Below are 18376 nucleotides of genomic sequence, written 5' to 3'. Positions count from 1 at the left end.
TGTTGGTTCTGGTAAACCGAAATCTTTACAAGACATATTTTCAGAATTAAAAATTTCGTTTGAATGTAAAAGAGCTTTATTTTGATCATCTTTACAATTTTTAATGAAAAATTTTTTGTATTTGTTCTAAGTAATATTACCAAAAAAATTTTCAGACATAATAAACCATGCGAAAAATTTTCATAGTTGAAAAGGCAGCATAACGTTACATGCTTCTTCAAAAATTATAATGTTTTGAAAATCGTGTTCTACTAATCCCATAGAAATAGCTGTTATTAGTGAGGGAAAATAAAAAGTGATAGTTAAAAATTTATGTAATTAATTATGATCAATATACATTTATTACATATATAAATTTTAAGTAACAATTAATATGATTCGGGTATTTTTCCGTACTTCGTAAATCTAATTGTCAATTACAGGGGTTGGTGCGCAGAGCTCGCAGGGGGCATATATAGTTATTAGAGCTTAGAAATATTTATTGACACGTACAGGATAGACAGCTCATTTAAAAAAGGGAGCCACTGGAAGAAATAATAAAGCTCACCAACAGAAATTCAAGGGCACATCTCTCTGTCTATATAAACTTTACCACTTTTATTTGAAATTAGCAGCTTGTTCTTCATATTTCTTTAAAAACAGACCAGTAATCATACCCCAGCGTAGAAAATTTATTCCCGAGTATTTTCGAAAAATGCCATAGTCTTCCGAATTCTGTAAAATATACTTCAACACATTATTTTCATACTAACAATTAATTTTATCATTTTTTAAGGCCTTAAAAAATATTAATACAAACCTTATTTTGAAAAAATTACCCTTATAACACAATAAAAGGGGGGTTGGCGCGCGGAGCGCGCAGGGGGGCGGAGCCCCACTAGTATATATATATATATGTATATATATATATGTAAGTGTGAGACTACTCAAACTTATACACGATGGTTAGATGTCGTGTCAAATAACAAAGAGTGGCTGAAGACGAGCAGCGGTTGAAGAAGGCAGTCGTCTCTGCGCGAGCTGATAGCAAGCACGCTGACATGCAATAAACGTACTCACAGCCTTAGCTGATTATTAAAATTAACTGTAGCACAATGAATTAAGTGTGTAAATGAATTATTATTACTGAAAGTGTACTTGTAGTTGATTCAGGTAAGCTTGGTTTTTTGTATCCACGCATTACTCCATAATTATCTGTAATACCTTGTACATAGTGTAAATATAATTACAGTTATTACTATCATCAACTTACAGTACTTATTTGTGTATTCCGATATTCAAAGTCATAAGACAAAAACCTTTGTCTTATATATATATATATATGTTAATAAGTATAAATAATATGTAGAAAAATCTCGTTCCAAGAATATTTCTCGAAATTTCGTTTCGTCTTGTCGAAATATGGAATAAAATAACAAAAAATCAAATTTATTTGGTTTTGTATTACATTTAATTCAAATATTATGTTCAGTTTTTAATACTAAGATTTTATAAAAAAATATGTTTCTAGACTATTGAAACAGAAAGAGAGAGTGGTATTCTCAGAGAGTGTTCAAAAGTTTCGTATGAACACTATATGTACAATAAGAATAAAATCATATGTCCAAATATCGCCAAAATTGTTTAAACTTCATTTCCTACGTTCTACATAATCAAAATTATTAAAAATCTAGACATTTTTTCCCGAGACCCCCAATACTTTGAAATGATACCGAAATGAGACGAAACACAGTTTTATCTCGCCTTATTTCTTTTTGCTTATTTTTGGACCGTGACCATATTGTCTTTTCTCGAAATCAGTATCGCACATGCCTATTATCTGTATACATTGGTGGTCCAGCTAATTATTTGATGAGACGTGATTGCGTCAGACTTTAATCGCACATATGTATATTTATTTCGGATTCAAAGGAAGGACTAAGCTAAAGAGAAAACAAATTACACGACAGCCGTAAGGATGTAGTTCGAACTAACAGGTTGGCGAACATACACAAAAAACATAAAAATCACTGAAACTGTTTTTGAGAGTTGGGCTGTTAACACTATGACACGATGATTTTATGTTAGATTATTTTTTTCTGTAAAAACATTTCTACTGTTTAATCTTGCAGTATATTTAAATAATCATGTTGGGCATTGTATCAAAAAAACCAATAAATATAAGACTCCAACCGTCCAATAAAAAAAAAAAAAAAGACAAAGAGTGAAGTCTGAGGTCCGTTTGTTGAGACATATTTTGCTTCTTGCTAGATTTTTTTACAATAATATAACCAAACCAAATAATAAGTCGATTCATAGTATAAGTCCACACCAAAATTAAAGCATTTTTGTATTTGTTTAAGCAATTGCATCTTTAAAAAATTATACAATTTTTAGTAAATTTTTAATCAGTGAATGAGGTTAAGATGTAAAAATATACATAAAAAATGAAAAATAATAATTTATACTTTTATTCATCATTTTAAGCTAGTTTATATAACCAATAAAGGAGTAGGGCATTTGCAAGCAAGGCTCCCAGATTTTAGGGAGTTCGCCGCATGCGCAGTGCGCAATCACCCTTTCTCTATAGAGCAAGCTGGAGCGGGAGAGTCCCCCTACCCATACCTTTAACCTAAGCCCCGCCCACTTTTCACAACTTAAGTATGGCATCTTGTCTAGTAGGAGTACAATCGACGATAGCCGCGCGGGCTAAGTCTTTTGCCCCAGCCAAACTTGCCAGCTTTCGAATCTCTCTGATAATTTTTTTTTTTTTTTTTTGTTTTTTTTTATTTTATTTTATTTTTTTTTTTAATGTACGTTATACATAAAGTGTTACAACACGTTTATGTAAATAATTATATGTATAACGTTTTAATACTAAGACATAATTTTAAAAAATACTATGTACAAGACAAGGTAAGTAAAATTATAAAACAAAATATTCGTCACTTATTAAGGAAATAAAAACATTATTATTTAGTGAGTTAAGTGTCGAATTATGATAATTAAAGTATTATTTAGTATTTAAAAATTACCAAACGACACGTCTTGATCATTGTTAATTTAATTCACTATTACATTATTATGGTCGGTAAGCAACACTGTTTAATACATTAATCTGTCCCGAATTGCACGACCTTTTTTTTGATTCGTGTATCATTAATAACTTACTTCGCTACAAGTATTTATTCTTGGAAATACGTCTCGTCGAAAAATATGGATTGCCATAAAAGCTCATGCTGCAATTTCTCAATATTTTTCTACATGTATCCTAAAATCACTCGACAAAAAATAGTGAAAAAATTCATGCTGATTTCAGACAGTATAATTAATAAAATATATGAATTTTTAGTTGTTGTTTAATAAATAAACAACTTTTTTTCGCTCAGAGTATGTTCATTACAGCACGCTCTCTCTGTAGTTTCTCCGGGCTTGAGACCGGCACATTTACTGTGGCCACATTACGCGCGCGGTAATTTATTTACATTTACGTTCAAAATTAAGAAAAAAATAAATAAATAAAAATAAAGAAAACAAGGACTAGGCAACAAAATTAAGAAAATCATTTAACATAAGTTACAGGGTTAATTGACGTCAAGGTAGCAACGTTAGAACCATTATTCTTTTCGTAAACATTTTAAAACTGGAATTGAAGTTAGTTAACAAAAAATTAGTTAAAAAAAAGGTCACAAACACGGTATTGCCGCTTCCCGCTAAAAGAACAAAAAAGTATTATTATTGGTATTATTACAGTTTTTTGGTGTTGTAGTATTAAATGAAGAAATAACTTATGAATTTTTCAACTTTTTGCTTGCATAAACATTTTCTGCGTTAAATAATTGAAAGTGTTGTTGAGACGCTTCAAAATTTAGAGAGTTTATACCTTTGACATTGCAGTAGTTTCTGATTAAACAAAACGCGTTTATAAGCGGTGTTCCCATTGCCGTTTTCTTTATAGATTTGACGTCATTAACAATTGAAAAAATTCTCTCTGGCAACGCGTTTGAATGCGGCAAAGTTAAAATACGCAAAACTAATTTTGTGAGCTCAGGGAACTGTAAAATGTCACCCACATTCTGTTTTTTGCTAAAGATTTTACCCCAAAATTGATCGATTTCAAGAGATTTTAATTCTACAACTTCTTTTTCAGAAAAGTATAACGGTAAATTTCTCCATTCAATACTAGCAACTGATTTATCAATATTTGGAAAATACTTGTTGCAGAGATCATACAAATCGGGAATCGTTGCTCTAACTGATGGATCTAAAGCGTTTTCCGGCTTTAAAAAATCTAATTTACTCAAAAAATCGTCGTTAATAAAAAAAAGCTTTTTCATTTCTTCAAACAGTTTTTGATAATACTGCAAACAAGTATTTTTCACAAAATTAACACTTTCGGAATCCATTTCCCTTAGTTTGGCCTCACACTCTGGTCCACAATAAACTGTATTAAGGGGCAATAAATTTGATGCATCATAAGGATCAACAGAACGAAGGTTTTGAAAAAGTTTGGGATTTAAAAAGTTTAACGCGCATTTTTTAAGCATCATGTTGCAATTATTTGAAAGAACGTGCAAAACTACTTTCGATGTTTGAAACTTTTTACTAAAATTATTGAAGTCTTGCAAGACGTACAGCAAAAATAAAATAATACAATGAAATGTGTCAGACTTCATCAACAAAAGCAACTTGTCAACAGTCTTCGCCTCTTCAGATGACTCAAAAACTTCTACGATTAAAAATTGCCGCAATGGAACCCAATTTTCTACAACGCGTTCAATACATTCAAACACTTCAAGCCATCTACTTCCACATAGTTTCAATATTTGATTTGTCTTTACCTTTGCATCTGTCTGAAATTCTTTAAAAACTGTAGATCGTTTTGGACTTTTCGATAAGTAACTTGCTATCCTTCGTAAAAAAAAGTCTACATCTGTAGAAAGACACGCATAACTGTGCTTCGCGACGAGGGCGGATAAATGACAAATACAATTCATAAGCATAAAATTAGGTGACAGTTCTCTCAAATGACTAGCGAATGAATTAAAACGACCGATCATGACATTTGCATTGTCGCATGCTAACCCAACAACATTATTCCACGGAATTCCAAACGTTTCAAATTTATTTTTAAAAGACTCAAAAATTTTTTCTGCTGAAGCCAAAGTTGCGTCCAACTCAATGAAAGTTAAATGATGACCCACGATTTTGTTTAATTCAAAATCATAATATTGAACTGCAACACACAAAATTTTTTTATTGCTGCGATCTGTACTTTCGTCTATCAGTAAAGAAAAAGGTACTTTTTTCAAGATTTCTACCACTTTTAATTCAATGTCACGAGCTAAAACATTAACAATAAGTCCCGAGCATTTCGTACTACCAACTGACATAGACTGCGTGGCTTCAGGATTCCCAGACATTTTTTTAATTAAAGGAAGCAAGTCATTTATAATGTCAATACTAATGTTATGCTGAGCGAAAAAAAGGCTTAAGCTGAGCTCAGACTGTTGACACTGTTCTTTTTTCGATAAGGATGTTACCGCAGGTGCAACAAAATTTACCATTGCTTTGCCATGATACTGTGTACAAGCGTGCTTCAACAAATCATTTTTTGTACTCACACAAATATCTACTTTACAAGCTAAGCATTTAACTTTACCATCAGTATCAGATGATTCAAAGCAACAGTGAAATCTTTCGTCACGCAACCAATCTACATTAAAAGTCTTCAGTTTTTTGGACTTCTCAGAATGTGGTGCCTTGGAACTTTCACGTTCGCGCACACGACCCGTTCTGTTATGCGAATTTCGCGACATATCAACAACAAACTCTTACCTTGCTACTGCTAATGGAAGTTTCTGCCCAGAGACCCACGCGAGCTTGCAGCAACGATGCAAATGAACGAGAAATGCAGCTTGTTTGTAACGAATGCACAAAATAGGTCTTGTATACCTATTTAAAAAAAACAAGTGCGCGCGAGTCCACGAGCTAAGGATTCACGCTGAATACGCGCAAAAAGTAAACAAGACCAGTAGTTCACAGCCTTGAAAACAAAGTATATGCGTTAAAGTTTCGCATCTGCAGAATACGTTACAGCGTACAATACATATGATCTACACTACTATTTTTTGTTGACTAACTTTAATTCCAGTTTTAAAATGTTTACGAAAAGAATAATGGTTCTAACGTTGCTACCTTGACGTCAATTAACCCTGCAACTTATGTTAAATAATTTTCTTAATTTTGTTGCCTAGTCCTTGTTTTCTTCATTTTTATTTATTTATTTTTTTCTTAATTTCGAACGTGAATGTAAATAAATTACCGCGCGCGTAATGTTACCACAGTAAATGTGCCGGTCTCAAGCCCGGAGAAACTACAGAGAGAGCGTGCTGTAATGAACATACTCTGTATAATAATACTTTAATTATCATAATTCGACACTTAACTCACTAAATAATAATGTTTTTATTTCCTTAATAAGTGACGAATATTTTGTTTTATAATTTTACTTACCTTGTCTTGTACATAGTATTTTTTAAAATTATGTCTTAGTATTAAAACGTTATACATATAATTATTTACATAAACGTGTTGTAACACTTTATGTATAACGTACATTAAAAAAAAAAAAAAAATAAAATAAAAAAAAAACAAAAAAAACAAAAAAAAAAAATTATCAGAGAGATTCAAAAGCTGGCAAGTTTGGCTGGGGCAAAAGACTTAGCCCGCGCGGCTATCGTCGATTGTACTCCTACTAGACAAGATGTCATACTTAAGTTGTGAAAAGTGGGCGGGGCTTAGGTTAAAGGTATGGGTAGGGGGACTCTCCCGCTCCAGCTTGCTCTATAGAGAAAGGGTGATTGCGCACTGCGCATGCGGCGAACTCCCTAAAATCTGGGAGCCTTGTTTGCAAGTACAAAAATACATTTCTTGTATGTGTGCGTCATTCGGAAAACTGTACATCATAGTAGTCTAGAAAAAAAATTAAGAATTGTAAAAAAATTGTAATTTGGTAAAATTACTATTTTTCAATGTTATTCTGATTGCTCTTAAAAAAATCACTAACAAAAATAACAAAAAGATATTATGCCAGAGTATTAATCGAGAAAGTTTTGTATTTTGTAAATTATATTTAAAGTGTTTTGTAATCAAAAAAAAATTTTTCATTGTGAATAATGTGAAGATTACTAATAATACAAAATAGTAAACAGTAAATAATTAATATTTATTACTTTATGCGTTTTAAAATATTCTTCAGCAGGTTTTATAAAAAAATGACGGATAATTCATCAAATTATTTATAATTCTATGATTACATGCTCACGTACATTGATAAATATGATTTATAAGTAAGGCTAACTGTTACTCGTTTTCCTATATAAATAACACATAGTTTACCACATGATATGTCTTTTTATAAGTTTAGATTTAAGAATTAGATAAAGTTAGTTGTCAAATAAAAATAATCCAGCTTAAACCTTTATCATACTGCGTGGCCCTTAAAACAGTGAAAATAATTTGTATATATTTAACTCGTTGCAGTAATCTTTATACAATCACTTTTTTTACAATCAAATTTTTATCTACAAATAGTACAAGTATAAAGTAATTTTGCAACTGTTATAACTTTGTCTCCATTAACTTAAACGATTTTTGCCTTCAATTCTGGGGTTTGCTCGAGTTACTCCGAATTAACTAATGCTAGATAAATGATCCAACCACCAATAGACAGATAATGGCGTTATCAATTTTTTGGTGTAATTAATATTTCATTTCTATCACATTAAACATGAAAAAGATATTGAAAAAAAAGTTCTTGCATATTGAGAAAAACGGCTTCAAAATTTTCGGCTGAGAAAGTACGCAGCTAGCCTTGCTAGGGGGTGTCATCATACATATACGATATAACCACAGTATTAAAAAAATTACAAAATACAGACTTTTTCACGAAAAATACATAGTGCGAATCCGATAGCGACCTTTGATTTTTTTAAAATAGAAATAGTCAATTTATTTTTACAAGGATTTGAAAAATATATTTTACCTTCATTTCATTTATAAATTTATAAATATTTTCTTTAAATGTAATGCCGTCCTTGTCGTTAATGTAAAAGCTTTCTTCACTAGTTAATCTTAAGCTAGTATACTTAAACATATTTTTTTTTTTCATGAAAAATTTTTCCAAGTTGAAATGTAGCAGAATTATGACTTACTGGAGTTATGACATTTTCAGACTGCAATATAAATTGTTAAATAATAATATTAAGGACCCGATTTTAAAAATAGATAATTTTCCTTAAAAATCATATAAACTTACCAAGTGAATGGAGTATTGAGCATTAGGACCATTTTTCTTCTGCATAAATGATTTTACTCTATTTAAGAAGGTATCCTGATCTTCATTTTTCTTTTTTTATATTGAATTTTCACGAAATTAAATTGTTCAACTGTACTAAGCTCCATCATGCTAAAAAGTTAGATATTTATCATACACATCAATAAGCAAGGAGTCTGTCTATTGCTTATATTGTATACAAGTATCCTTTTTTTTTTGTTTTGTTTTTTTTATATTATTGAGTTGAACGTAAATTCTTAATTTATTGAAGCTCCGTTGACTGCATTATTACACTAAAATGTTTTTTAACAAAATTATAACTTTTTGTTATGGAAAACTTGAATAAAAAAAAATAATAATTGAGTCATTGTGTTGACGTTTTCACTGCATTTATTTCACGTTAAAACGATGTAACTGAATTTGAGTGTTGATTTTTAATTGACGTAGGAAGGAAAAGACATTGTAATAAGAATTACACACTGTGTTTACAAGCTACAAAAAAAGATAGTTGTGGTTAAAGAGATAAAAATTTTTCAAGAATACCATACAGAGAAAAAACGATTGAAAAAATTAGAAATATCAAGAAATATTAACGTTTTTATTATACCCCTGCAGAATTTTGATCGATCGAAGTTTCCAATATCAGTTTAGAATTTTTTTGGGGAAATCCTTCAATCTTACTATCTTGTAACAAAGCTCATGAGTTTAATACCCTTAGGATCGTTTGTATATTTTTTATGGAGTACTATTCACGGAGTAATCTTTGAGTTCTAGTAACTTCAACGAAATTCGTGAGAAGGATTATTCATATATCTTGTATGGTTATTACTCCACGAAGAAGCATCTTTATCGTAAAGTGTAGCACGCTGAGTTTCGCCTATTTTTCGATCGTGTAAGGAGAAGGGAAATAAAAACGTCAATCTGCACATTGATAATGATTCACGCAATTATATTTTAAAAAGAAGTACCAGTATTTTTTTTTCAACGTGATATCGACGCACTGCCGCCATCGTTGGCGTGTTTCGAGGACATTCCTTCACGCTTAATAAAAGAAAATCCTTATGACAGCACCTACATTATCATTGTTAATTCCGTATACATAGTTTAATGCATGACGAACCACACACAATAGATGGATAGACGATAGAGCGTACATAAACCAATATTTTTCAATCTTATAATCAATATTGTAAAAGTATACAGACATGTATGGATACGCATGGATACGCACCTTGGGTTTCTCTGACCTTTTCATCAAAAAACGAGCCTGTGATCTGTCAGTTGGTTGTTCTGTCACAGTGATACTCTTTTGCACGTGATAAATTATTTCAGAATGTTTTTCAATGGAAAGTAAATTCTTCTTGTAACCAAAGATGTGCTTAACGAACGGACCTTAGACTTCACTCTTTGTCATTTGTTATTTTGTACACACGGTTGAATGCTAATAGATATAGATTCTTCCATAATATTTATTCAAAGCATACCTAACATGATTATTCAGATATTCTCGAAGGTTGAACAGTAGAATAATTTTTATAGAAAAAAAATTATAACATGAAGTTATCGTGTCATAGTGTCTGTAGCCAAACTCTCAAAAACAGCTTCAGTGATTTTTATGTTTTTTGTGTATACATGCCTATCTGTCTGTTCGAACTACATCCGTAAGGCTATCGTGTTATTTGCTTTCTCTCTATCATAGTCCTTTCTTTAAATCTGAAATGAATATACAAATGAGCAAATCCCAGAATTTCTATAATTTAAGGCAAAAATAGTGAAAATCTCTTAATATTATAGATATGAATTCAACATGCCACCTGCCACGCATCGGGTGCAAAAATTAGACTCTACCCGTCGAACCGGAATACATCTCAGAAACGGTGGATGAGTTAGATGACGGAAGTAGATTGAGCTCAATGGGCATAATGGCGAGCGTGTGATGATCAACCGCTCGTACAGTCCAGTAGCCGTCTTGATGAAAGCAGATCGCACAAAACCATCCGGCTTGGGATAGACTTCTACAATGCGCCCGATCGCATAATGCCCACTTGGTTGAAAGAGTGTGTATCCAGGTTTTCCTGGGTCCATTGGACCCACAAGTGGTCGAGGATCCCTCGTAAAAGTTTCCAATATATTAGAAAGTCAAGACGATAGTCCCGAGGTGTTAACTGGATGACAGAAGTTGAGCAGAGTGCCAATCAGAAAGTGACCTGGCGTTAGGATGTTGAGATCGTCGGTATCACCTGACAGAAGTGTCAATGGTCAGTTATTTAAGGGTGCCTAGGCGCTCGAGGTGAATCGCTTTTGTGGTCATGCAGATAAATACTGCAACGTAGCCCTTGGTGGTGCAAGCGCCTCGTCCTTTCGATTGGAGCATTTGGAAGGGGCTAGTGTAGTCGATGCCAGTCGAACAGAATGCCCGTGTTGGTGTGACTCGAGAAACCAAAAGCGATGCCATCAGCTGAGAGGCACCTTGAGCTTTTAGCCTGGCACATACAACACATATTCTAAGGAAGCCTTGATTTTCTTCGTACCACCGATGATCCAGCCCTTTTCAGCCAGACAGGCGCTGTTGACTCAGTGACCACCGTGGAGTGCTTGGGTGTAGATCCAGAAAATTAGAAGGCGAGCTAGAGCACATTATTCACAGAGGATCGGTAGATGTTGTTCGTCGTACGACAACGACGATTAACTGAGCCACCACAGACGTGCAAGACTTCACCTTTAACAAAAGTGACAAGAGATGCCAGTGAATTTTTCTTGTGTAGCTAATCGTCATGCCACAGGAAGGCAATCTCCTCAGAGAATGAGCGTACTTGACTCAAGTGCACGGAGGCTAGGTAGGCCGTGTGCAAATCACTGGTGGTGAGTGGCGCCAGGACGGATATTATGGCTGTGTGCTGGAGGCATTATAGAGCCCATCGCCATAGGCGCGCGAGCAGGTTCAATAATACGTGCAACTGAGAAAAGCGTTCAAGGATCGACGGTTTGAGTAGCACAGCACACGGGTGGTCTAGAAGTCGGGCTAAGTGGCGTATCGGGTGGCCATTCTGCAGGGATCGTTGGAAGTCACTCAGGACCATTCCACCATGAAGATTGAAGGCACATGTTGCTCATATCACCGCTGTGGGTAGTGAGGTCCACCAAGTTTGTGTGCGTTGGTACGTACTGTCCCATGCTAGAGGAAAATCTGAAATCTGAATGATTTAAATTGTCCACGAGAGCGTTATTGTCATCCGCGTGGTAGGAATAGGTGCTGGCTTTAGACTGTGAATTGGAGCAAGCTTCGTTCATCCCTCACAGGTCCTCGATAGATGTGGCTTTCATAGAGAGGCACGAGGTAGCCCAGGGCGCACAGACGCAGACGCAATATTTGGTAAATAATCAAACTCATAAAGTAGTCTCTGCGCGTGTCAAACTGTAGCCAGCCCAGCTCTTATGAACAGTAACAACAGTAAAAACTAACAGCGTCGAATGCCATTAATGGCCACCACGACATCGCAAACAATCGAGCCCAACCAAGTCTCGGCCACATCAAAGAGATGGTAGGAAGGAGAATATAGCAGGAACTGTCGCATCTGATTAATGTGAGCTCTTAGGTAGTTCACATAATGATATCCAAAACAAGTCTCCGCCTCCCTAGCCACATGCGGCACCAGTCAATCAATGCGCGTAGCACATCCGTCTTTTACTGCCTTTTTTCATTGCTGGTAATGCGGGCATCACCACGTGCATGCGATCCCTGCGACACAGCTATCGCTTCAAGATCCACAGCCGTTTAAAATACAAAAGCTCTATCACCTGGCCTCCGCTTTACAAGAAATTTACCACGTCTATGCCATACGTATTTGAAGCCAAGACTCTTCGCGATTGGCTTGAGATTTACAAATATTTTGTATAGTCTTTGATATTGAGATACTCATTGATAAAAATTTTTTTATCAATAATGCGTCCCGTATAGTCATCATTAAATTTCGATATATCGAGATCACTAGTACTGAAATCTGTTAGTACTCTACGATCGGCCACCAATCTATTGGCCAGCGCTAGATCCGCAAGTTCAAGTACAATCGTCAAAGGCGGAGGCGCCGCACCCGTATTGCCCACCCCGGACTGACGTCTTTCTGATCGTGCTGTCACCATAGCAGAAGCACGCGTTACGCCATCATACTGAAAATCGGACATCACCATGCTCAGCAATGCATGAGCCGCCCCATGAAGACCGCCGTCATCAATGGCGTCGTAATTCATGAAATCTGACATAATTACTTCGTGACTGCCAGCGCGCTCCATTGCGAAGCACTCCGCAGGATTTTACTCCAGTACAGGATCTCGTGCAGGAAGCCGTACCGTCCCTACCAAGCTCGCAGATGTTGGCTGACCTGCATTACGCCCACCAAGCCCGACAGCATCATCGATCACCCGTTTCAATTTCACATTTTCTTCTGTTAGCGCCGCAATGCTACAGATGACTGCTTATCGAAAAGCAAATTGACATGCGTTAATTGACTCTCAAGAAACGTGACTGGCATCGGAAAACACGTGTAAATAAAGTTTTGAGGGGGCGGTAGCGCCAAATCCAGCGGGGTAGGGAATAACTTCAGACGGTGTCGAGCTCAGTTGCGAATGTTACATCCCGAGTTGATACGAATCATTTTATAACTGAAAGCTATCCATCAATCAAATTCAGATAAGACGTATTATGAATATAAAGCAAGCTCATATGACAAGAGGAGCTTCATGCATCATTTATATGCGTGGGTGTAATAGCTTTAATTTAAATTTTCAATAATATGCTGATATATGGTACAGCCAGCCTTTTTGTAAGAATGCACGTATGTATTGAAATCGTATTATATGTACGAATGAATAAATCGTATTGTATGTATGAATGAATAATATACTTGCGCATTGATTGTCCATTTCTAATAACACCGATTTTAAAATTTGTAATTAACGCACTATTTCATTATATTCAAAATTGATTGTAAAATCCCCAGAAGGATTAATTTCAAAATTTGTAATCTTACTGTCACCATTAAACTTGTATTTGGCGTTCTTATATAGCTAATGCGAGCTTTCATCATCACTGACCTAACAAAAAAACTCAATCACACTTGTTAGAAAAATGCGATTAGTACTGTTGTATTGTTATTTCCTAATATATGAAATTATAATATGTAATATCATCATGCAAGCCTACTATTTTGCTGTCAACGCAGTCTGCAAGAGCATCGCTTATTGTTTGACCTAACTCGAAAGAGGTACAGCGAAATAGGCCCACCGTAAGCGGTTTCGGCGATAGCAGAGAAAGCAGAAACCGCAACCCCACAGGCCACGAACTGTTCGTGTAGAATAAGTAATCACTGGGAATTACTGCACGAAGCATTAGGGAACTTCGAAGCAGCAGTAACAACAGTCAGTGGTAGATGTAAGTTTTTTATCAGTAATATAATTAATATCAAAATCTGTGAAGTGATCTGAATGGACGGTATCTAAGAGAATACCTCTTTTAAATTGTTTTAATAAAAGAATTAAAAATTAAACATTGATTAAATCATCCAAATTATTTCAATAATTAATTTAACTTGACTGAAAAGAACAAATAAAGCTCAAGAGCTGAATCCTAAGAGACCCACGAATAACATTAAAATAAAACCGTCAAGACCATACTTTAACCAAGTCCGGTCAAAGCACGAAGGCAGTCCATCGATGAGGCATGGACTCGGGTGCGGATTCGTCCCAGTCAAGCCAAAGATAACGTATCAGGAGTTTGACTTTAAGAACAATTTGGGCCAACCAGCCACGTGGACGTTAAACATGTTTGCTAGGGCCACGAGCATGGAATACTTAGTATAGTGTTGGGAAACGGTAGAAGAGCGAATCTGAAAGCAGTCCAAGGCTGGATCACAACCAACTACAAGTTCGCTTATGAGGCCGTCTGCACGAAGCTGGTGCTAAGTTCCGTGTTAACACTTGTCTTTGAAAAAATGAAAAATTTCAAAAATCGATATTTTTTGTTAAATAATATGAAAGCAGTCAAATATACATGCACTACCTGTTCTTCTTTTTTTACTAACTGTATGGTAAAAATAAAAAATGTCTTGATTGTTAGTGAACATTCGATTTACATTGAAATAGCAACTGTGATTGATAAGACTGCTTTTTTTTTTTAAATCGATCCAATGACAAACTTTCCACAAATAATTTTGCATTTTTTAAATAGGTGAACATTAGTAATTCGAACATTAAAACTAACATACTTCAGTTAATAAGTAGGAAGATAGTAAATATTTTTTTAAGATTGTTTACGATATTTTATAGGATGAAGATTCATATTACATATTTTTTTATGACTCAGATATGGTTCCAAAATCTTTTAATGATTTAATTTTAAATTAGTATTATCCATGAATATATTCATGTACAGTTATTATAAATGCATTTTTTTCAACTGCAAGTCATTTTTCGTTGCTATGCAACAATGTATGGTTTGAGAAAATTGTTTTTCTGTGCGAGTCTCACTTTAGGAACCGATCGAGGCAGTTCAACTTATACTCATTCAACAACACGATAAAAGACGTACTTGAAAATGAGAGTACAAGTAATTGTTTTTCTACAGTTACAAAATCATTCTCAAAATGATTGAGATAATGTGTAAGAAATCATCTATTTAACCTTAGACGTCCACCATCGTGACCGTATCCTGCCATGAAGAACATGGGGTTGGGGGATCTTAATGGACATGTCTGTTTTGTCAAAAAAGAACAGACGAGCCTTCAACGTCATTGAAGATGGTTATAATCCAGTGGTGGACTGCATGCCATCAAGAAAGCTGGGAGCCGGAAGACAATGAGCGCATATGCTCATTTTGCCTTCAGTCAGTCGGAGAATTAGCAAGGTTATGATTATTATCTTTCTGTTTCTCTCTTCCTCTTTCTTTTTCTTACTTGAGATCATCGTCCTTTATTAATACATTCTGGTAATAATGTATTAAGTCAAAGCGCAATGCAGGCGTATGTGTAATCTTCATCTGTATTTCCTTTCCTCACTTATGCTCATACTCATTAGCATTGTGACTATCCTCCGATTCTGCAGTATTCGGTTTTTGAGACATTATTTGCATTTTTGTCTCTTTCTCTCTCTCTCGCACACACTTTTTTAGTTTGCACACATGCTAATCCGCTAAGCTTAAAGAAAGGAGCAACAGTATAGTCTGATTACTTATAAGCAAAAAAGGGTGGGATAGAACAAATCATTTTACACGCAATCTGCCTTGCTTATGTATAAATTAGCTCCTTAACCCAGATGAATTGTAACATTAATTCACTTATGTTACTCTCACTTTCAACAACCATTTTTTTCTCTCTCTCACTTTCTTCCTTTATATAACTCTGACTTTTTTTTTTTATTTTCTTCCTACGTTTTGATTTTTTTTTACATGAAATACATATTTTTCAGGTTACGTATGTTAACGACCACTGAATACACGGATGAACATACTGGGGCACTTGGAGAATATAAGAAATCCTGTTCTATTCATTAATTTGAATTTTATATTACGTTTGATATATTTATATAATAAAATCATTCAACAATTTAGCTCTTGTAACAAAGAACATTCTTTACAAAATGTACTCTTAAAGTAATGAAAGACTTTCACGAAGAATAACCAACAAATGTTCCTGGACTCATGAAAGCTTACGTGATGAGCTCCTGAAGTAAAGTGTTTTTTTTTGTACGTCATAAAAAAATACAAATCAGCTTCAAGACATTGCACAGAGAATCAACGAGTACGTTCTGCTGAACTTTTCCATTCCGATGCTAATATCGTAGCCTCCTTATCATGATTTTGTGGCTCATACTTTTTCACCAAGAAATCACTAAGCTCGTTAATGCACTCATCAAACTTTCAATGCCATGGCTCCTGAATGCAAGCTTGCGGCTAACGTCTTACCACAAAAATATCACACATACGAAAATAATTTTAGGTCAGTTTTAAGGTTAGTTGTGAAACACAATCATCCAAAGTCAGAGTATCCCAAAGCTCGAGCTTGCAGCCCGTCCAGATGAGCCAGTGGAGGCTGCTAGTCAAGAACTATATCATCGCCGAGCTTCTGTAGTCCCCGTAGGAGCTGTAGCTGAGCTTGCGATCCCACTAGCTAAAGCAGTGGTAGCTAAAGATCGAATGCTGCGTTACCTTTGTGCTTTTGTCGCCACAGCAGCTTGCAATTGTGCGCCACATAAGCGTCGTGCTCCTGTCACCGTACTACAGCAGAGCTTGTAGCCCCTTAACCGAGCCAGTGGAAGCTTGTGATTGAGTACCACGTCATCGTAGAGCTGCTATAGTCCCCGTAGGAGCAGTAACTAAGCTTGTGATACTACTAGTTGAACCAGATGAAGCTTAAGATCGATCGTTTTATCGCCACAGCAGCTTGCAATTGAGCACCGCATCAGCGTCGCGTTTTTGTTGCCACACTGCATCAGTGTTGCGTTTTTGTCACCACGCTAGAGCGGAACTTGCAGCTCCTCCCGATTAGCTTGTGGAAGCTTGTAATCGAGTACCACGTCATCGTAGAGCTGCTATAGTCCCCATAGGAACAGCAGCTGAGCTTGCGGTACTACTAGCTGAAACAGCTGCAGCTTAAGATGAACCGTTTTATCGGTACAGAAGCTCGCAATTGAGCACCGCATCAGCGTCGCGTTTTTGTTGCCACACCGCATCAGGGACGCGTTTTTGTCGCCCAGCTGTAGTGGAACTTGCACCCCCTCCAGCAAAGCCATAAGAAGCGTGGCTCAGCTCTCACTGTCAAGCTGCTGAAGTTCTTTTTTTTGGTGTTCTATGGTTGCCAAGGCGCATGCTGTGTACAATAAACATTGAATGTAGATTGACAGCAAAAAATAATTCTAGAGTGTAACCCCACAATATTTTTATCCCTACATTGAATAAAATAAAAAACACTTTATTGTGTGACTGAAATAACTTTTTAAATCGTAAAGGTTGTTTTCATGGCTGAGTATTGTCTTGTTTTGTGGAAAGGAAGCAAGGCCGAATTTTCGGTAATACTAAGTACAGACATTTAAATAAAACGAAAAAAATGTTTCGCAAAGTGGGGTGTTTCATTGTACGAAGTGATCATTGTTAAAAAAAGCTGTTAGTACATTATTTAATAGAAATTTTTTATATCTACATAGAATTTCTAAAGAGTACTCGCTTTTTTTGGTTATATATAATTCAACTCTTGCCATCTAAAATCAGACTATCGTACAGATATACTACCAGTTGTTTAAATATTTATTTCATTTGCTTGATTTGAAATACAGGTAATTGATTTTTAACAAAAATTATGATATTTTAGATGTGAGCCAATCAAGTTCCTTCAAAGCGTCAATCTGCCAAAACTCGTACAATCAAAGGTAAAAATACAAAAGAATAAAGAAAAAGAATGGGATGAATGAATAATTATAAAAAGTAGCCTACAGCTTCAACAAAAAGGGCAAAGAGAAGGTTGCTCTGCGCTTGGTGTCACTGGTCAAGGTGTGATGCGACGAGGTCTTAAACACATTGCGCTATCAAAAGAAGCTCCCTTGAGTGCTGTACATCGTCAGCCAACAATTGAATGTGGTACAGGTACCAGTTCTCTTGTCAGCAGACAAAGAGAACTTATTTCTTTAAACAGAGGATCTCAAGGATCCCTGTCACCTGCTGAAGTATTGGAAATACCGGGTAAAATTAAATTATATTATGATGAACAACATCTTAATAAATAATCTATACTGTAAGTTTTTATTAGTCATTTTTCGATGTAGTAATACTACGAGATGAGGCTGTGGCTACCAAGTCATGCAAAAAAAACAGCATGCGCTAGTGCTCCAGCAGTGCTTGAAAATGTAGTATCCAAAAGAGTTCAAGCAGGAGCCCCCTGCACTCAACAGGAATATTTTCGATCTACTGGTGGTAGAGTTCCTCATCATGATGTTCTTTTTCAAGACGTAGTAAGTGAGATGTCGAGAAACCTATGATGATGTCCCTGCCGTTGCTTTTGAGGACGTAGTTAAAAA

Source organism: Copidosoma floridanum, unplaced genomic scaffold (assembly GCF_036245765.1).
Source record: "Copidosoma floridanum isolate Cflo_tuat_1 unplaced genomic scaffold, Cflo_Japanese_pri ptg000006l, whole genome shotgun sequence".
NCBI classification, from domain to species: Eukaryota; Metazoa; Arthropoda; class Insecta; order Hymenoptera; family Encyrtidae; genus Copidosoma; species Copidosoma floridanum.
Note: the sequence above shows the minus strand (reverse complement) of the source record.